This window comes from Euleptes europaea, chromosome 9 (assembly GCF_029931775.1).
Source record: "Euleptes europaea isolate rEulEur1 chromosome 9, rEulEur1.hap1, whole genome shotgun sequence".
NCBI lineage: Eukaryota > Metazoa > Chordata > Lepidosauria > Squamata > Sphaerodactylidae > Euleptes > Euleptes europaea.
In genome coordinates, this window is record NC_079320.1 from 21709546 (window position 1) to 21723010 (window position 13465).

Consider the following 13465-nt stretch of genomic DNA (forward strand, 5'->3'; position numbering starts at 1 on the left):
TAGCTCACAGGGTGTCTGTTGTGGGGAGGGGAAGGGAAGGTGATTGTAAGCCGGTTTGATTCTCCCTTTGTAAGCAAACGGGTTGCCAATCTCCCGGACTGGTCATGGCAACCCCAACAGATGCGTGACACCACCTTTCCAGACATGACAGCCAGCCTGAATCACCACTGAAAGGGCTCTTATCCTGTCCCGTGAAACAGGCAGCCAAGGAACCACGGCCAGGTCAACCCCTCCTGTGAACCAGAGGGAATCCATTTTGCTGGGCGCCCGTTCCAGCAGAAGTCATTTCGCAAGGAGTTGTCAAGCACGTAATCGTCGCCAACCCCCCTGCATCATCTGCATGATTGATGGCCCATCGGAAAACATCAAGATAGCAGTAACGGAGGATCGCTCCCCCGGCTATGCAAAGCGACCCACCCCAGACCCAGCTGTACGCGTCTTTGTTCGAGTCCCGGGAACCCCTCTTCTTCTCCCCGCTTTCTCAGTATCTTAGCCCATGGAACCCCGGACATCTCTGCTTCTGGACCAGGTGCAGTATTACCCATCTTCAGAGGGCCAGCCACATTGGCAAAGTCTCTATACTACTCTCTTTAATTCCTAGGCTCTCTGTGTTGTTGTGTACATATTATTTGAGTGTCTGTGTACATATGAGTAATAAGTAAATCTTTGAAACTAAAACCATTGACTCCGCTTATTCTTTGAATCACGGTTTGGACTCCCATAGACACAGGTTAAATCCTGCAGGTTATGTCCAGTGCCGGTTATTGAATGCTAATTCCCCCATATAATAATTCTTAACCGAGCATTTTGGCTAACACCTTAAGTGGCAGACAAGGTCGGCATATAAAAAACTCCTCCTCCTCCTCCTCCTCCTCCTCCTCCTCCTCCTCCTCCTCCTCTTCTTCTTCTTCTTCTTCTTCTTCTTCTTCTTCTTCTTCTTCTTCTTCTTCTTCTTCTGCATCTGCATCTGCATCTGCATTTGCATCTGTTTTATATGCAGAATGTCCCAGGTTCAGTTCTTGGAATCTCCACTTAAGAGACTCAGGAAGTAAGTGATGTGAAGGACCTTGACCTGAGACCCTGGAGAGTCACTGCGAGTCAGAGTAGGCAGTACTAATCAGTGGTTTGACTCCGTATAAGGCAGCTTCATGTGTTAATGTATTCTAAACTGGGATTAAGCTGTCATCGAAGTTGGATGTTGCAACAATCTGCAAATGGTTATGAATCAAGAATTTTCCAGGCATGTACAAGGGAAGCATGGAAGGGTGCATGTGAACCCAGGGAATTAGAGGTTCATTCTTATCTGAAAGTTTGTTAGAGATGTCAAAATACGGCCAATGAGATTTCAGCTCAAAACAAAGTAATATCAACTCACTGAGTAAACCAATTTATTTCCCACTCTTTAACTCTGACGACAGATCAGAATTACATTTTGCTCAGGGGATTGAAATTCCTTTCTACGTTTCTTTTAAAACCATTTACACTAGTAACTATCAGTATCACTTTTTAAGGCCTATCCATCAACATGCAATCATTCAAGTCATGGCATTGTACTTTGAACCATTTGTGGATGTTTGTTTCACTGTGTTTCTGGGCGAAGATGTAATACACACATCCATGGCCGTTGCAAGAGTATCCTCTGCTCCCCACTGGTAGCCAGGGAGGACCAGGCAAACCTACAGAAACATGGAAAGATAGCAGCTTTCTGAAAGTGTTGTGTCAAACATTTACACAAGAGCAATTATAGAATATTCAGAGAATGAAAACGTAGGCCTTTTTACAAAGCAAGGTTGAGATTTAAAAAATAATAATAGCATTCTGCTTTACTGAACATAATTAAATATTTGTAGTAATATATCCTTGTCAACATGATTATGAATAGGCCATCTGTTCCAAGAGATGGAATTCTTGTTGACATTAATGCTTTTTCATTTGTAGGAAGATTGTTTGGAGTCTGCATATCAGAATGATATTAACATTTAATAAGAGTAGTTTGCAGAGTAAGAAAAGAAATTGTAGTTTGGCAGAACTGCTGGTTGAAGGAGAATAAAGCAGTTCTATAACAGGTATGGAAATCTGATTAATTTCAAGTGAAGAGCTGTGCTGGTCTATGACTGTTTTTTAATAAAGATTGATTGACCGATTAATTTCAAAGGAATTTTCCATTGCTGCTAAGCGTTCACATGTGTCACTGAGTGGGGCTGAGATTCGGTGCCTCAAAGCACCTTGTTGTAGTAATCAGGCATCAATTTTATATTCTTATCTGCCCATTCATAACTTGTTTGCTTTGCTTTAAGCAACAGCAATTGCTGTTCCTTAGCATCTAACTATTGGAGCATATTCTTTTTATTCTGCTTTGTGTACTGTTGCTGATAAGCAGCTCATAACTACATTGTGTTATTTACTGAAACAAACCTTGTTTTTACTCTTCTATTATGTTCTGTTTGGTTTCATTTATTATGATACAACCTCAGGATCAGTGCTATTACATGGGATATAATTAGCAAATGGGTTTCCATAGTGTGTTTAACTACAGCATATCCCTGGTATCTGATTTCTGCACAGATGAGATTCATAACCACAGTGGGATTATGATACAAATTCTGTGTGAATGAGAAGAAATTGGATCCACAGTCCAGCAACTATTTGTGTAGGTTTCCACTAGTTTCCCATTTCTGTCACGTTCATTTCACATTTTTGATCTGATCATTTGAAATACTTCCTTGATCGACACCAAATTCTTGTCCTCTCTAGTTTCCTGTTGTATTCCAGTTTGGCTGCTACTGGAGAGAACAGTTTCAATAATGCAAATACTGTAACAGGGCATGTTTACTAAATGCAAACTCCAGAGGGAGCTGTAAGGTATACTCTACTGTTCACAGCTTACTGAAAACTTCTCTTGCTTTTCCCGTCTCTTGTTGTGCTTCCTCTTTGCCTGCAAGTTCGATTTTGTATCCTAACGGTCTGCTGTTAGTAGGGTTGCCAGCTCTGGGCTGGGAATTTCCAGGCGATTTTGGGGGTGGAGCCTGAGGAGGGTGGGGTTTGGAGAGGGGAACTGATCTCTATCACTTGGAGATCAGTTGTAATAGCAGGAGATCTCCAGCCACCGACCACCTGGAGGTTGGCAACCCTAGCTGCAGAGCAAAGACAGAGCGCATACGTGTAGCTTGGCCATGGTGGTTGGGAGGCTTCCTTAACTAGAAAATACTGGACAGCAATGGCAAATACTGGACCAGTTCAAAACCAGACGCCTGGCAATCAAATTTAAGAATGGATCTGAATGTTCCTGCGTAGTCATATCTTTCACTTCTAACTCTCCTCTAGTGAATACGCTGGAAAGGTTCTCTCACTGTTATAGTTACGCTCCCTATGTCCATTCAAAGTTAACACTTTTACACATGTTGTAAAAAGGGATCTACATAATGTCAACATTCCTTTTCCAGTTTTGAAACACTGTGACTGGCTGCATCATTAATGTTGGTTTCCAAGCCACTATATTTATTCTAAAATCTTCTTTAGGCTGGAATGACCAAACCTTGATTTGCAAGAGGCGTTTATAGCTTGGCAACATTTTTACTAGTTCAGGAGACCCGAGCAGGTGAACGCTGCATAACATGCATTTTGGCATTTATTGCTGGTCATAAAGCAAAAAAGTCCTGCTTATGATTTTATCCAGGAATTCCCCCCTTTTATGCCAACTTGACATAGAATTTAATGATCACTTTGAGGGGAAAACACATTTGCATGTGTCTGGATAATGGGATCGTTTACAAAAGGAAAACAGCCTGGTTGCTAGAGAGTTCAATCATTCTGATTCTTTTTATGTTACCTGGTTTATGAATCCTTCAGATTTAGAAACCCGGGAGGAGAAAAAAAATGGCAAACCTCTAAATATAAATGGATTTTTTTTCCAGTTGTAACTTTCTTCTTAATTCTATGATACCCTTGCCTGAACCTCAATTTACAGATGACATTTATCAAAATATCTAGATAAGTTGATTTTAGTCTGCCTTTGTTTCTTTTAGAACTTGTGAGATTGATATTTAAAACTGTTACTGTGGTCAGAAATGTTGTCCTTCTTTCTCTTCGCATGAACACATGAAGGTAAGTATTGTCTACTCAAATTGGCAGCATCTCTCCAGGGTGTAAAGCAGAAGTCTTTCATATCACCTACTAACTTATCCTTTTAACTAGAGATGTCAGGATTGAACCTGTGATCTTCTGCATACCAAGCAGATGCTCTACCATTGAGCCACCTTCCCCTCCTTTGATTCCATTAATGCTATATACTAAGTTAACCTCGGGTTAACTGTGCTCAGATGGCACTGTACATGTATTAAAGCTGTGGTCCTAGTTACTTTCATAGCCAAATTGTGCCATAATGCCTGCCAGGGTGTTTTTGCCAATCAGATGTGCTCATTCAACCACATGGGGTCTAGCATTTAGCCAATGGTGGACCATCCACCATCATTTGCCAGTGCAGGTAGAGATGATCACAAGGTTAGCACAGGGCTTGGTGTCAGTACAGAAATTCAACACGCCATTTTTTTTGGCAGACTGGAACCACATGAAGAGGCACCATTAACCAGAAGAATAATTTGGATTCTTTGCCTACACGACACATCTCAATATGCTGGTGTCTAACGTACAGTGGGATATGGAAGTGGCTGTTCATGAATATAAAATGAAGGTCAAATATATCTACAAATGTGCTACACATGCCATGAATTTCCGTTTATGTACATTCTGTATTCTTGAGCTAAGAGTGGATATTATAAAACTGGCAAATGGCAGGCACGCATATGCAATACCATCAAACCCATCTTAGCTATGTCTCTAGTGCATTGTTACTGGAATGATGTGGGTAGCTAATTGCACTTAAGATTCCATCCAAATATCCATGGGAGAATCAAAGTTGAACATTGTTTTTAATTAAATCCAAAAACACTTAGCAGGGGTATTTTGTAAGTGGCACATGGTTCCTTGGCTTGAAATATACATGTCCATACATCAGTTCCCCAATTCTCCCCTTCAAACATTTTATGAGTTCACACAGACTTCAGCAAACGGATTTCTCCTCTTTCCCCCTTTCCTCCCTTTGACTCTTAGCTTTCTTAACATTCTGTCCCTCTCAGATTTTATGGCTTTCATAATCCGCTCAAACACCAGCCAGTTTACCGTTCCAGTGACGAGTGAACATTTGTCCCTTGTCCCCATTCCTATATTGTATATGGAACAGTTTTGACTGGCAATGTACGAAAACAAGGTTTACTGGGTCTTTCTCAGTGTATACTGGAATCTAAGATGTGAACTGTTTTCTATCAAGGAAGATAAGCTGTTACTATAGTAATACATTTTGTGCATAACAATGCATACCACTAAAAAATACAGGGGTTTTTGTGCCTCATACACTATTGGGAGGGAAATCATTCTTCTAAGCCCACTAGAGAAAACGTTTCTTATTCAAAGTTCTCCAGTTTAAGTGCCATTGCACAATTCTGCTCTCCATTTTGTGGTCATTAATGTACCCTCCCCCTTCCTTCTAGATATATGGTCTGAAGAAATACATTCACATGAAGAGAGCTTTGGCAGGGAAACTTGGCACGGCTGTCTTTAAAACATGAAAATTGCAAAATGAGTGAGCTAGTAAACTGGGGAGCAAGGCTACTGAGAATATGTTTTGAAATCTAGCTGTCCCTCAAGACATCCCAACTGAATAAGATTGTGTACCACATTTTGGCAACAGATTCCTAATCTATTAGTTTGTCATCTACCCATGTAGAAAGCAAAGGAACAGAATTATCTTTAAAAAGCAGTGACCTCTTTGTGCAGATTGTGTGACTTGTGGTCTTAGGCAGACTCTTGACATGTTCTAGCATAAGACTAGTAGGTATATATTTATCTAAGAAGAACAGGAAAGAAATGAGCAAGTTCTTCCAGACTTCTGTTGAATTATTATATTCTGAGCTGCCAAAATAACTACTGTTATTGGCTGTATCACTTGTCTGAAGTCACTGCTGAGCCAAGAGAGCTTCTGTTCTCAGGTGGGCCTCTCTTTCCTGGCACCTCTGTTCAGATCATTGAGTGAAAGGACATGCCCCAGGGCATTGCAGAGAAATGAAAGTATAGCAGATGAGAGGCTGACAGCCAGGATTGCCGAAACTACCACCAGCTAGGCCAATTTCACCTTCTGCAATTTGTCAAGAGCTACGCCTCCAAATACCAGGAAAATATCCCTCCTAAGACACTGATCAACAGCTGTGTTCCTGTAAAAATAGTGAATAATTACACCCTGATTACATATGAAGCTGCCTTATACTGAATCAGACCCTTGATCCATCAAAGTCAGTATTGTCAACTCAGACCGGCAGCGGCTCTCCAGGGTCTCAGGTATTTTTCACATCTCCTACTTGCCTAGTCCCTTTAACTGAAGATGCCAGGGATTGAACCTGGGACCTTCTGCATGCCAAGCAGAGGCTCTACCACGGCCCCTCCCCTTAGCAGGGACATCTCTGCACTATCACACTTTAATACCTTGTGAGTCCTTATAGCTCCTGTAGGATATATCAGCAACATCTATTAATATTGTTTCTTTTCCTGATATAAATAAATATATTAGTTTGGCATTAACCAAGATGTCTGAGAGGGAAGTGCACTCAACAATTTAAGTGATATGGTAGGTTTTCTGAGTGGGGGCTTAAAGAAAGGGGGAGAAATGGTGACGCTTCAACCTGGACCCATGGCTCAGGCACAAGAGTTTCCCAAAGGCCCAGCCGGATATACACTGTGGTGGTTGGTTGTATCATGTGTACAGAGCTATAATGTTAACTTCGGTAAAAGAAGGCACACAGATAACATTACCAGCCTCCAGGTGGGGGCCTGCCATTCTCCTGGAATTACATTTTTCTCTCCAGATTACAGAGATCAGTTCCCCTGGAGAAAATGGCAGCTTCAGCAGGCAATCTAATTGGTATACTGTAGAGTCTACATGAAATCCCTCCTAAAGTTCCCACCTCCATGGGCACAATTCTCAAATCTCTAAGAATTTCTGTGGTCAGAGTTGGCAGCCCTATACACAGAGCCGGGCTCCAGCAGCTCCTCTGTGGAGATGGGAAAGAATATGCGCATGGGAAGAGGCCCAGCCTTGTAGGGCTTGAAAGGGCAGAGGGCTGTCTTCAGAACAAATAGCGGACCATTAAAAGTGGCGTTAATGATTTTTATGCATAAAGATGGGTGGCGTGGAACAAGCCTTCACTTTCTCCTTTGAAAGCCAGCATGGTGAAGTGGTTAAGAGCAGCAGACTCTAATCTGGAGAACCGGGTTCGATTCCCCACTCCTCCACATGAGCGGCGGACCCTAATCTGGTGAACCAGGTTTGTTCCCCCGTTCCCCCACATGAGGCCAGCTGGGTACCTTGGGCCAGTCACAGTTCTCTCAGAGCTCTCTCAGCCCCACCTACCTCACAGGGTGTCTGTTGTGGAGAGGGGAAGAAAAAGTGATTGTAAACTGGTTTGATTCTTCCTTAAGTGGTAGAGAAAGTCAGCCTATAAAAGCCAACTCTTCTTCTTCTTCTTCTTCTTCTTTTTCTTCTTCTTCTTCTTCATCATCATCATCATCATCATCATTATTATTATTATTATGTGACAGCTGGGTGATTTTGGGCCAGTCACAGTTCTCTCAGAGCTCTCTCTGCCCCACCAACCTGACAGGTGCCTGTTGTGTGTGGGGTGATGGGAAGGCGATTGTAAGCCACTTTGAGACACCTTATAGTGTTTATGGTAAAAACCTACTCTTCTTCCTCCACCCCTACTTTTTCAGCATTCCAGTGCTACTGTGAAAGAAAAGAAAGGCCACAATGTTATGCAAAAGAAATGGGTTATTTGAGAGAACCACTGGATTATGAGTGAAGTTGCCTTCTCTGCTCATTAGCCAGGAGAAGGGAGACTGCAAACCTGCCCAGGGAGGATTCAGTCAGGGGTGTGTAGTGGTGCCAGTAGGGTTGCCAGGTCCCCCCTCTCCACCCGCAGGAGGTTTTTGGGGCAGAGCCTGAGAAGGGTGGGGTTTGGAGAGGGGAGGGACTTCAATGCCATAGAGTCCAATTGCCAAAGCGGCCATTTTCTCCAGGGGAACTGATATCTATTGGCTAGAGACCAGTTTTAACAGCAGGAGATCTCCAGCTATTACCTGGAGGTTGGCAACCCTGAGTACCAGAGGGCATTCAACCTCTGGCAACACTCCACATGTTCCTCTTTTATCATTTCTAGTGCCGGTTTGGCTTGCATCCACTGCAGCCCTCATATCCCCCATGGTTTCTAGCTTCTAGTTCCACCCTGCAATGTAGTCTGACTTGCCAGAAATTACAGCGTCTCTCCATTTGAACTTTCTGTTGTAATTGTCTTTCTCATCCATTTACTTTCAGACGGATACTAATGATATCTTTGCCAAGTAGGAGCTGTTTGTATGGAGCACACTCCTATGCTGTAAACCAGAGGGATGGGTGAGCAGATATGGTTACAGAGGAAGCAAGAGTAGCAACATGGTAGCAACATGGGAAGGAACCTGGTCACTTGCTCAGATAGTTCTCATTTGTATGTGTTCTTAGAGCAGTATGGACTTGGACCACACTGAAGCATTGCTGACAATGTAGAAATAATATTTGAGTTGGCCTTTTATCTGGGATTAAGAAAGAGCCCTAGTTAAAAATATACAACAATCATGTTACCCTAGCAATAGCTTTGTAAACTGTGTACTTTGCTTTTAAGGCTTTCCATAGCAAAACAAAAGAACCAGATATTGAACTTAAAGCACTTCTCAGCCCCTCTCTGAGTATTAGGGTGCATGTGTGAAAGACAGAAAAGTAGTTTTAAACATGCTGGTATCATTTCTTAAAAGAACTGATTGTTGGCTGTGCAGGAAAGTTGATTCACAACCACTTTTCAACCTTTCTGTGTTTTACTATGCATGTGCGATTTCATTTTTTTGCCCCCTCTGGAACAATCCGGACAGGCACCCCAAAAGAAACAGATGTTTTTTTGCTAATGTTGAAGTAGAACGTGTGACAGCCATGGGCCGATCCTCTCTCCATTGGCCTACCCACCTCAAACAGCTGCTGAACAGCTTTGCAGCTGCGCAGTAGATGTGGCTGAGGACTTTCATTTTGTTCTGGCTTGCAGGTCACTTTTCTATCTATCCAGTGGAAGAAACTGATTCTCCCCAGGGTCCTGGATGGTCAGATGAGGTAATTAAATGATATGTGTTTGTGGAATTACCATGTCTCCCCTAAGACTGTATGAAAATGTGCATGGGCGAAATTACCTCAATGTTGACACACTTGAACACCAAATCGTAAGACTTTTTCAAAAATACTGTGTTTGTAGTCACTGACTAATTAATTTTCTCACTGTTGGCTTATATGATTGGCGCTGAGTGGTGAGCAGCAAGTATGGGTCTGTGGCTAAAGGGGAAAGCTGGGACTTTGGCTGTGTGAGGCCATGCATGTGTAAAAAGGTAGTCGATCGCACTGTACTGTACTGTGTGAATAAGAGAAAGTAACCTGACAATCAGGTTCAGACTGTTCCTGAATAGCCTGCCAAAAAAAATGGCTGCCTCTCCACAACTGTCAAGTAGAATGTGTGCTGAGCTGGAGAGTGTTCAAGTCATTTCTAGGCCATGCATACCTGCATCTCACTGATGTGAAACCTTAACCCACAGGAGCTCCACGTGCACATCAGAGCTGACATGGATCTTTAGAACGGTACCATAATGTGACATAGTCAATGAAATTTACATCACCATGATGTTTTTGTATTGGGGGGGGGAGAGGAGCTCAGTTCTTGATGCTCACTTGTGGCATCTTCCTGAAAGGGGTGGTGGCTCAGTGGTAGAGCATCTGCTTGGCATGCAGAAGGCCCCAGGTTCAATCCCCGGCATCTCCAGTTGAAGGGACTAGGCAAGTAGGTGATGTGAAAGACCTCTGCCTGAGACCCTGGAGATCCACTGCCAGGCAAGGTAGACAGTACTGACTTTGATGGACCAAGTGTCTGATTCAGTATAAGGCAGCTTCATGTGTTCATATGTTCATAGTCATCCTGGTTTAAAACAGAGCAATGATGCATCAAGTCTACTCTTTGTCTGTTCTCCAAGTGTCCTCTAAGAATACAACAGTTTTAGAATATCCCAATACCAGGATGGGAACAAAACTATGTCAGGGGGATAAATATTTATATGCTGTGAACTCATTGTTGGCCCATGCAACGACTGTGCTTCAAAAGGCAGTGCCCTGAAGTTTCTTACACTCTTAACTGAGTTAGTAAGAATTCCCTGAATTTGACTGAGTATTGATACCATAGTGAGAGTAGCAAAAGACTTTTTCAGCCTGATTTTACTTGGAATATGTTTTCCCATAAGCATTTACCCATAATGGAATATTGCTGAAAACAAAGCATAGAAGTACCACAGATTTAAGGCCACACAACTTATCCTTTGTGATATCTTTCTTTGAAGCATGGAGGCTATATGGCCTAAACACTTGAATTCTAGCAACTTAGAGTGCAATTCTGCTTTCCTTGTGCACTGCACAATACATGGGGGCTACTGTTGTGCCAAGTGCAAAGCAAGAAAAGTCCTTTCTTTTTCCTGTTGGGCAACATAGTTCCCCAGGCTTAATGCACACAAATTATGCCTTCCAGAATGAGGAGTAAACACTACATGAGGTGGAGTCTGCGCTACTCACTTTCTGAAGGGGAGGAGCAGCAGCCACAAAGCAGAGTGCCAAATGAGCTGGATGGTACAAAGTGGGAGTAGGCTGGCTGTGTCACAGTCTCTGACATCTTACAGCACATGATCTATGATATTGAGTTGTACATATGAAGAATTATTCACTATAAAACTAAAACTACACATACAAACAACTGAACTACTATATAACTACAGGTTAGTTATTGTTAAGAAGAATGGAAAGCCTGGAAATATTAAACCAAAGGCTTATGTTTCTGAAAACTATTGACAAATATAGTAGGGTCAGAGGCTCCTTCACCCGTTTAGTGGAGGAGAGCAGAGCCCTTTTCATATGTATTTAACTATAGAAGGTCTTCCTACCCTTCCAATGACATAATGGAGATGTTCTCCACCCTCCACACTACAAGGTTATTCAGTGCTAACTAATGCAATATAAGCAATGTAACTGTGTTTTTTTATTTAAACATGTAACCATGAAATTATTGATTCATAAATTAATGTAATGAATGTGTATTGTGCTGGAGATGAGAATGGTGTTAAAATTGGGTATACAGAGTTATCACAGAGCTCAAAAACTGATTGTTTAGTAAAGTAGACTAAAAGGAAAGGAAGCCCATCTTAGGCAATGGAGAAGGACTCCTCAGTCCAATGGAAGAGGACTCCTCAGCCCAACTTTTGCTCTGAATCAGCATTATTGAGGGGTTTGAAACAGTATAAATATAGGCACAGTAAGGCTAGAATTTCAGACCTCAATCAGAGTGTCTCAGAAGAAAGGTGTCAGTATGTATGGCTTTGAATTATTATTCTAGAATGTGAATTAGATACTTCATACTAAATCAGACTTATTTGTTATAATTTGAAGTTGGATTTTCAAACTGAATAGTATGTAAGACTTGCTTGCTTTATTGCACACATTGTAACATACATAGTCACTGCATACATTGTAACTGAATGTAGAAACTTGCATTTACACATATATACACATTTTTACTGTAAGTACATCACTAAAAAGACTTGCTTTTTAAAAGTAGGTTGTTGAGTCCTGCTTAGTAGGTGACTAACTGAATAAGATAACATATCACTTCTCAGGAAATGGTCCATTCTAAGAGCCTGTCCCTTTAACAGCACAACCCGCTTCAGCTGGGCTTTCTTCACTCTGTCTCTTTCCTCCCACAATTCCCTGGGTGGTAAGTAGGGTTGCCAGGTCCCCCTCTCCATCAGTGGGAGGTTTTTTGGGGTGGAGCAATAGTGTGTGTGGCTGTGTGCGACGCGATTACATCACTTCCGGGTTTACCCCGGAAGCACAGCATTGCCATGGCTGCTTTAGCACTCAAAACCATTGGGGTTTGAGTGCTAAAGAGGCTGTGGCGATGCTGCACTTCCGGGGGTAAACCCAGTAGTGATGTAATTGTGTTGCATGCAGCCACGAAATCCATCTCTGGAACAGCCCAGTGGATTGGTAAGCAATTGCTTGCTGAAACCACCCACCTGGCAACCCTAGTGGTAAGCAAAATGGGCCCAGTATAGAGCAGAGTGAGAAGGGAGTGGACTTTCTCACACACAAGTGGAACATGTCCTTGGACAACAAACATAACTGAAGACTACAAATCTTCAGCTGGCAAGTCATTTTACCTTGATTAGATTTCCTTTTTTGACACCTTACCCAGATGGTATTTGTAGGTCACAATGCATTGAGAATGATAATTGTTTTATGACTGAGATAATTTCCTTTCTTTCTGGCCTTCCACTGTTATGTTGCTTTACAATGTCTAAAAGTACACAATCCGGGGTCAGGCAGTGCCAGCTTCCTGGTTTAACAGACTGCCAGAGAAAAATGTCTGGAGTACATAGTAGAATTAGTTCTCACAGAAGGGAATGAGGGTAAAAAACAGCTTCTGGATTTAGGAGAGGAAGCAACTATTGTTCCAGTAAAGATAGGAAGGATACAATATTAAAATGAAGTATTGAGCAAAGAATCAAGAGAAGCCATCTCCTCCCATACATTATGTTTGTGTATGTGCTGGGGTATCTTTCTTGGTGCCTAGTTCTCAGAATTTAGTTCTTTGCCCAGAGCCTCTGTTTCTGTTTTGCTGAGGTTGCGCCAGCCATGCTCCATTCTGTATCATTAATTAGGGCTGTTGGAAAAAAAAATTCGGTATAGTTCAGATTCAGCTGAATTCGGCCCGTTTTTATTCGGGCTGGGCCGAAGTCCGAACTCCCCCGCTTCGGATCCCCCGAAATTCGGGGGGATCCGGAGTTCGCGGGGAAATTCGCCCCCCCTCGCGCCTTCAGGGGGATTCCCTGAAGGCCCGCGGGGGCTCTTTAAACAGATCTGCGCCTTCCAGCTGGAAGGCGCAGATCTATTTAAAGGGCCCGCCGCGCACCTCCAGGGAAGCTCGCTGGAGGCGTGCGGCAGGTCTTCAAACAAATCTGCGCCTCCCGTCCGGGAGGCGCAGATCTATTTAAAGCCCCCCCCAGCCCTGCCGGGACTCCCGGCAGGGCTGGTGGGGGGCTGGCAAGACCAGACCCCCCAAACCCCCCCAACCCCCCCTTCCAGCCCTGCTGGGATTCCCAGTAGAGCTGGGGGGGGGCTTTAAATAGATCTGTGCCTCCCAGCCGGGAGGCGCAGATCTATTTAAAGCCCCCCCCAGGGCAGGGCTGATGGGGGGCTGGCAAGACCAGACCCCCCCAGACCCTTCCAGACCCCCCTTCCAGCCCTGCCGGGAGT